The 8,849-nt window shown below is 40.7% G+C and overlaps 1 pseudogene; it reads left to right on the top strand.

Annotated features, from left to right (window-relative positions):
• The first annotated feature begins 2,552 nt into the window (after positions 1–2,552).
• On the top strand, positions 2,553–3,363 carry LOC118718559 (annotated as a pseudogene).
• The last annotated feature ends 5,486 nt before the right edge of the window (positions 3,364–8,849 follow it).

Genomic DNA, 8,849 nt, shown 5'->3' with positions numbered 1-8,849 from the left:
AATTCACACCAGATGGCTATTGTTGTGATGGCTATTGTTATTTTTAAAAATTTAATAATCTAATAGAAAAGAGGTCAGTGTCCCTGACTAAATAGACAAGTATTGCATGTTTTAAAAATTCTCACAGCTCACCAGTTGAAAATCTCTGATTTAGAAGAATAAGGAATGGAAGGTGAGAGCGACTCAAGTTTGGCGAAGGAGGGAGAGAGGAGAAATGAAGTGGGAAAGGTGGAAAGGGATGAAATCCTGTTGGGACCTGTGGCCGTGTTAAGAAATTTGTGTTTCGTCCCAATAGTAATTAAACCCATCAGACAAGTTCTAAGCAGGGAAATAGCAAATTAAAGTTTGTCTTTTTCAAACGTCAGTCCAGCTGCAGTATGAACAGAGATCTTGACTGGTCCTTTGTGCGATTCGATTAACAGGAGGGGACAATCCTCATTAATTTACCTCCCTGTTTGCTGTATCTGTAAAAATAGCACTGCTGCTAGACAGTGACACTGCAGCATGGGAGAACCAAGCAATCTGTTCTCACACATTCCTGACGAGAGGAAGGTTAGGTGTTATTTGTGCAAAAGATATTGAATATAAGGCGTGGGGGAAATGAAAAAAATAGGTCAGCCTCAGAGCAAAATGAAATACTGAAAGTATAATGCAATAATACTCGGTAGACTCACACTACAAAATGCCAACGGATAAGAAAAAAATTATTTATGCTCATAGTTTCCTGGTAATTTAGCTCTGTGCATGCAATTCAAGTAATTTTAGAAATGATTTGCAAGGTAGACGTTCTGCCATACAAAGAAATGGCCAACTTGACCTTGTTGAGTCTCATTTTCTCAATCTCTGGAGTTGACTGCATGATTCAGGTTTGCACATATACAAACCTTAAAAATACTAGCCCCAGTGGCATCTCTGTAATAGCTCTTGAGCAATCAGCTAATTGAAGGTGCTAATTGAAGGTTTGGTTATGAGCAGTGACCCTAACAGAACATGAGCTTCTTAAGAAGGAGTACCAGGACATATCACTCTTCCTTTCACTGTATCTAACTTAATGCTCTGCATATCTCAAATGCTTTGCATATCTGAAAAAAGTTAAGTGTTAAATGAATGAATGGGGCAGCCATGTTCTCCTGCTCTACAATGCTGGTGCTCCTGGTTCTCACGCCTTTGGGTTTGGACTCGAACTACACCATCCATTTCCCTGGGATCCCAGCTAACAGATGGCAGACCATGGGACTTCTCAGCCTCCATAATTATTGCGAGCCAACTTCTGTAAAAAATTTATTTCTGTTTATATCTTATTGGTTTGGTTTCCCTAGAGAACACTAACTAATACACAGTTCTTTGCAAGCAGAGAATTGAAGTGGGGAGGACATGGGCAGGAGCTGCCTAAGAAGAGGGGTTGGGAAAAAATATAAACCTCTTGATGTGATCTTTATAATGTCTAAGAACTTCCTGCCATTGTAAAGTTATAATTAGTTACTGTGTGCCAGTGCTTATAATAAGCGTGCTGCATACAAGATCTTTAAATTATACATTGACACTAAGAAATAGGTGTATCACCATACTATCAATCATCCAGTCACCAAGGCTTATAAGTTTAGATTCTCCCTCTCACCCACCCTTTCATTTGGTAGGCAATATGGAGGCTGGGAATATTTCTGATGAAGGTGTCACAGAATAGGGATTGTGCTTTACTTGAAATTAAACAGCAAAACCCTCAAAGATCTAAAATAGGAATCCAAGGAGGGTTGTTCAGAAATGCAGCCATGAAATTTGGAATGATTCGTTGAATATGACCCAATACATAGTTATTACAATATTATCAACTATTACATGTTCCCTGTGCCATAATTTACATCTCCATGACTATTTTGCAGCTATCAATTTGTACTCCTAAATCCCTTCTCCTTTTTCACCCATCCCCTGCAACTCCCCTCTCTTCCAGTAACCTTCAAAATATTCTCTATATCTATTACTCTGTTTCTATTATGCTTGTTTTATAGATTCCATATATAAGTGAAATCATATAGCATTTGTCTTCTTATTTCATTGAGCACAATACCCTCTAGGTCCATCCATGTTGTTACAGATGGCAAGATTCCATTCCATTCCGTTGTATGTATGCTCTACTTCTGTAACCATTCGTCTATTGATGCGACTTAGGTTGCTTCCATATCCTGGCTATTAAATAATGCTGCAATAAATATATGGATATACATGTCTTTCCAATTTAGTGTTTTGGTTTTCTTTGGATAAAGTGGAATTTCTGGGTCATTCTTAGTCTCTTATTAGATAGCCTTTGTTTTAAAGTCTATTTTGTCTAAGTATTGCTACCCCAGCGTTTTGTTTACATTTTCACGAAACATTTTCTTCTATCTCTGTACTTTTAGCCTATTTCTTTTGATCTGAAGTGAGTCTCTTATAGACAGCATATGTAAAGGTCTTATTCTGTCATCCATCCAGTCTCCACATGTCTTTTGGAGCATTTAATCCATTTGCATTGAAAGTAATTGATATGTGAGTCATCCTCCTGATGGTCTTGGTATTTCTGTCTCAGTGATGCTGGTAGCTGGATATCTTCAGGAAACGCTAAAATTGGGCACCCTTCTCCAAACTTTAGAGCCACAGCTGTTATGCCAGATGGTCAGTTCAAAGATATCAGCCTATCTGACTAATATCTTTGAAATATGTATTCTTCTTTTACCCCTCTTTGCCTTTGTGTGCCCCATGGAGATCATTTCTTTCATTGATAGAACAGCAGAATTTAATAAACACAACTGCCAAGTGATTGGTGCTTCTGTGGATTCTCACTTCTGTTACCTGGCTTGGGCCAACACACCCAAGAAACGAGGACTGGGCCCCATGAACATTCCCTTGCTGTCAGGCCCCAAGTTCACCACTGCTCAGGACTATGGGGTCTCAAAGGCCGATGAAAGCCTCTCATTCAGGGGGCCCTTTATCACTGTATCCTTCAACAGATCACCATAAGCATCCCTCCCTGTTAGCCGCTCTATAAACGAGACTCTGAGACTAGTTCAGGCTTTTCAGTTCCCTGGCAAACGTCAGGAAGTGTGCTCAGCTGGCTGGAAGCCTGCCAGTGATACCATGAAACCTGATGTCCAAAAGAGCAAACAATATTTCTCTAAGCAGAAGGAAGTGGCAGTGGATGGTCATGAGAACAAAACCTGTTTTGACTATTGCCAAGCTTAAAACACAAGATCTTAGACTTAACCCAGATGTAGTATGGGCCGTGACAGGCCTTTCCTGCAGGGTTGAGGGGATGGGAGGAAGGAAGAGCCTATTTTCTTCCTTTGGAGCAAATAACCCGAATTTATGGAGCAGGCAGAAGATGTAACTAGAAAGCTATTGGGTCCAAGGTGTGAAAGGCCTTAATCAACAGACTAAAGAGTCTGGATTATAGTCTGGAAAATTATATTGCTTCTGTTCTGCACTCCCCCCCCCCCTCCTTTTGGGACTCCAATTACATATATATTATACTTTATACCTAATCTCAAATCTCTAATGCTCTTTGTTTATATGTGTTTTGTCTATCTTCACTTTAATCTCTAACATTTTCTTTTTTTACTAAGTTTGGACTTAGTTTGTGCTTCTTTTTCTATTGTAGTTCTGTAAGGTGTAAAATTAGGTATCAATTATAGATCTTTTTTAATGTATACATCGATAGCTATAAATTTCCTTAGTGAGGACTGCTTTTGTTGCATTCTGTAGATTTTGCTATGTTATGGCTTTGTTGTTGTTTTTTTAATTTATTGCTAAGTAATTTCCAATTTATCTTGTGATTTCTTCTTTGGCCCTTAGTTGCCTGAGAATGTGTTTTTAAATTTCTACCTATTTGTAAATTTTTCAGTTTTTTGTTACTTTATTTGTGTGTGTCTATCCAAAAATAAAGATAACACTTGGGTTTTTAAATACATTAGTCTCTTCAGTAGAAAACAAAAAGTGGAGCTACAAATTAAAGTTACAATAGTACGAGCTTTTATAATTGTCCAAGTACTTGCTTTAATAGCTATCTTTTCATAAGGCTTTAAGTTTACCTAGGAATGTCTTAATTTCTCCCTCATTGTTAAAGGACAGTTTTGTGAGAAATAATATTCTTGATTGACAGCATTTTTTCTTCAATGATTTGAATGTAGCAACTCACTACCCTCTGGTGTCCAAGGTTTCTGATCTTTCTGCTCCTGATCTTACTGGCAAAAATATAATGAAAGTTATATTCCTCTCTGCTTTATAGATGTTAATAATGTACCTTCCCATGTCTTATGAAACAGATATTTTCTTAAGTATTGTTATATTAGTCAAGTTGTAGCATCATTTTTAAACCCATCAGAATTTAAGGAAATTGAATTGAATATTTTAATGGTAGACACAATCATGACTCTAAATGACAAAAATTATTATAGATTTTCAAATTATAAATGAAAAGGTCACTGATGCATCCTACAGATTTTAATTTATTAAAAGCAAATGATAATCTTTAGTATCACACTTAAACAAAAAGGTCGTTGAAGTCTTTTAATTTTTTTTTGAATAAAGATAGCTTAAGAATAAAAAGTGAGGAAACCACTATAGTTTATTACCAGCCATGAAAGGCTGGTTTCTTGCTCTGACTTTATAAAGCAGCATTGTAATAAAATTACAAAAAACTTCTATAGAAGGTGCTGGCTGGGCTGAGGTTTTTGTCCTTGTAGCCCATAATCAGATTTGTGGTGATCTATCAAACTTGCACTTGTTAGCTTGTTGTGACTCCCATGCCACCTCCATTTTCTTTTTCTTTTTTATTTATTCTTTTTTCTTCATTAGTTATAATTTTTCTTTCCTTTCTATTTCCATGTTTCTTTACTATTTTTGTCTTCTTTCAGTTTTTTCTCCTTTTTCTTTGAATTTTCTCAAATTTTTTGTTTTCTATTTTTTTTCATTTGTCTTTGTTTTTCTGTTTTACTCATTTTTATTTATTTATTTTTTTAGTATTTTTAGTTAGCTTTGTGAGTACAGTTGGTATATTTAGTATTGTCAGTAGAATCAATATAGTTAGTTAGAATAGTTAGTACTTATTTTCATAGGTAGTGAGTATATTTAGCATTGTTAATGTTAGTATTAGCATAACTAGTTTTGTTCTTTAGCATAGTTACTAATAATAGTTAGCAGGGTTTTTTAGCATTGCCAATTAGTATAATTAGCAAGTCACCAAATAGATGACCTTGCAGCCACCTCTGCAAACCAGGAGCTCCAAAGTGGGCATTAACAAGTTCCTCAACACCACTGCAGGAAGCAGCCAAGGGGAGGTTGGACTGACACATTCTGAACGGTACAGAAATGGCTGTCAAAGTCATCGATCAGCAGGGCTCCTCCAGCCTTCAGAGGCTTCCCTTGCAGGAGGACTTCTATGCATGAAGGCATACAATCCCCAGAATATAGCAAAATTATTTGAGGTGATTAGAAGCAGAAAACTCTTCCTCATCATGGAGCACCTAAGGGAAGGGAACATATCTGATTACCTGGAGGACCGCTACCGCTTGCCCAAGAATGAGGCCTGAGGCACTTTCTGTCAGCTGGTATCACCTGTGCAGCACAGCCACCAAAGTAGCATGGTCCACAGGGACCTGGGCCAAACAACATGCTCATTGATGCTCATAGGAATGCCAAAATGGTGAACTTGGGACTCAGCAATTTTGGGACGATAAGGTGAGGACATTCTGTAGTACTCTCTCTTATGCTGCCCCAGAACACTTCTTGGGCCAAAAATATGACGGCCGCATGGTCGATGTGTGGAGCGTAAGAATAGTTCTCTATACGATGGTCACTGGGAACCTGCAGTTCATAGAAAAGAACTTCGGGAAGCTGCAGCAAAAGATTGGGAGCAGAAAATAAATATCTCATACCACTGTGCCTAACTTTTGAATTGGAAACTTTTTAAAATTGTTGATTCTCATCCAAGGGATTGAGGAAGTTTATGGGATAACCATGGCTTAGCGGCCAGGTCCATGGTCTTCAGCCCAGCCCTCCAGTGTGGCCCTGGAGGTTCCCGTCCACCTCCAGCTCTAGCAGTAGCTGCTGAGGATCCCCAGAGGGAATCAGCAAGGGCCTGCAGGGGCTAAGCAGGTTCTTGAACTTCACGTTAAAAAGTTCTGCTTCAGGTCATCCACAAAAAAGCATGGCAACGAAAATATGTAGAGCGTATGTATATGGTGGACAGCCAAAGAAGAGATACAACCAAAGAGTCCATGGAGGTCAAGTTACACATCCTCCACTTTAAATGAAGAATTAAGCCACATGAGCTACAGAGAGCCTGGTCATGTGGTGCAGGGAGAAAGGTCAAAGGCTGGGCAGAGAGCTTCCAGAAGAAGAGGAGCATAATGTGCACACTGTGTGTGTATGTGTGTGTGTGTGTATACCAGGACCCCTGGGTGAGAAAGCACTAGATCCAGTGGACAGTGGAGCTGTGCAAACTACCACGATGTTCTCTGCACAAATTCACATCAGAAGGGTAGCGGGCATCGCTGTGGCCTGCAAAACTCAAGGCCAAAAATACCTGCAGAGCGTGGGGGAGGGCTGGAGCCGCCTCGGGGACAACAGGAGAGGCCCCCTCGCTGCAGGCCCACCCCTCAGCCAGCCAGTTCTCCTGGGGTCCTTTTCACCTCTCCTGTTCTTTCCTTCCATGTTTGTGTGAGGGGATGATTCTCACATGAAAGTTCTTGGTTCTTCCAAGTCTTGTAATAAACTTGGTGCTTCAGAAAGATACATTGGATACTCTTGTTTGGCCTGCTCCCTCACAGGATCGGGACTGTGCATCCTCCAGTTTGAGAAGCATGAAGAGATGTAGCCCCTGGACTGGATCAGAACAACTAAATAGGAGAGAGAGAGAGAGAGAGAGAGAGAGAGAGAGAGAGAGAGAATTATCTTAGTTACTCCCAACAGCAACAAATGTGGTTCTGAAGGGCAAGGCTGTGAGCCGTACTGCGGGGCAGAAAGGCAGACCAATGTTACCTTCCTGCACTCACATCCCCTAACATTTGCACGGAGCCCAAGGGGAATTGTGGTGCTGTGGCCGGTGCTACTTATGGCCAAGAGGTCCACAAGAGGACAACAAGGTGCATCTTTGTTTCCTATCTATAATGTAGTTGTATCTTTCCCCCTTCCCTCTCAGGAAGGTGCCAGGGTGTGAGGGTTTGATCATAGGAAATGGAGGTGTGAAGGCAGGAGGAAGTGTAGGTTCAGCCAACCTCTGGGTTGAGGCAGACGTGGCGCCCTCTTATGAAGACGTGGCATGGTGGATTGGGAAATACAAGCTCTGGGCTCACACCTCACCCGCACAACTCACCCGTCAGCCCCTTACCTACTTCCAGCCTTTGCTTCTTCTCTGTAAATTGGGATACAGTCCTTCTCACCCTCACCCTCACCCTCACCCTAACACTTGGGATGCAGGTGTCCTGTATAAATTACAACACTAAATGCTGGGTTGTTTTCAGCACCCTGGGCAGGGAGGGTAGGCTTCAGGCTGGCCCCAGTCAGGTGGAAACTATGAGCTGCAGGCATGACAGGTGTGATATCATGGCTGTAAAGGAACTGGGCTAAGTGTCCTGTATTCTAAACATCCTTAAACGAGTAGCTGTTGAACTTGTTGAATAGCAAGATGAGTAATTAAGGTCGTTAATTAATACCACACATAATCTCTCTTGTCAATTATAATCAACTGAATAGAAGCATTCAGAATTTATTAATAACTTTGCCTACCACAGAATAACCCTGCTCAGTTCCTAGAATATAGGTAATCTTGCACACCTGTGGTATTTCCACCTACTCCTGCATTTACTCTCTTGCTCCGTGTCTCTCAGTAGCTCCTTACTGTCTTGGGTCTTCCCTGCTCCAGGTATAAAATGTAATATGAGAACTAAAGCACCTCTCCCCACCTGAGTGGTGTTCCTGCAGTAATGAACCACCAGCAATCCCAAGCACAGGGGTGTCTCCCACACCTCTGTACCTTTGCGTATTCTGCTCCTCTTGTTCTTCTGTTCCCTCGGCTTTGAATCCTCAGCTACCTTGTCCATTTCTACTTTATGGTGGGATGATGTTGGTTGCTCACACAACAACATTGCCTTCTTCCTATGGATGTTCAATTTGGAAGGAATTGGGGTTGGTCTAAGGCTGTTACAGCAATTGCATAACTCCCTGCTAATGATTGGGTCGGTTTTAGCCAATGACATATTAATGGAAAACTATGGGGCCTTCTGGGAGAAATTGTCCTTCCTTAAAAGAAAGAGGTGAAAGGGAAATAAGGTACACCCTTGCTTCTGGCTTCAGTGCTACTATGCAGATGTAATGGCTGGAGTGGAGACAGCCATAGTGCAACCATGCGGGAGTACACCAACGTTTGATAATGGGGTACACAGGTGCATAGTATTTTTGGACCACAGTGCCACCTCTGGACCTCCCATCTTTCACATTGTCTATCAACATTAAATGTTAGAACCTTTTGTAGTTTAAGCCAACCTTAATTGAGTTTTCTGTTATTTCTACCAAACAAATGTTTAACCCAGGGGTCGGCAACCTTTAAGACATAAAGAGCCACTTGGACCTGTTTTCGAAGGAAAAAAAAACACAAAAAACCTGGGAGCTGCAAAACCGATGCGACATTTAAAACAAATATAACACTGCATATATTGTTTCTTACCTTAATGCTATATACCGGATCGTGCAGTTAGCTGTCAATCTGAAGAAAAAAAGGATTTTTTCACTTAACAAAAAGAGCCGCATGCGGCTCCGGAGCCGCAGCTTGCCGACACCTGGTTTAACCAGAAAAGACTTCGAGTCTTTTCTTAAAGTCCTTC

Source organism: Pipistrellus kuhlii, unplaced genomic scaffold, assembly GCF_014108245.1.
Source record: "Pipistrellus kuhlii isolate mPipKuh1 unplaced genomic scaffold, mPipKuh1.p scaffold_m20_p_14, whole genome shotgun sequence".
In the NCBI taxonomy this organism is placed as follows: domain Eukaryota; kingdom Metazoa; phylum Chordata; class Mammalia; order Chiroptera; family Vespertilionidae; genus Pipistrellus; species Pipistrellus kuhlii.
Note: the sequence above shows the minus strand (reverse complement) of the source record. Positions and strands in the feature narration are given on the sequence as shown.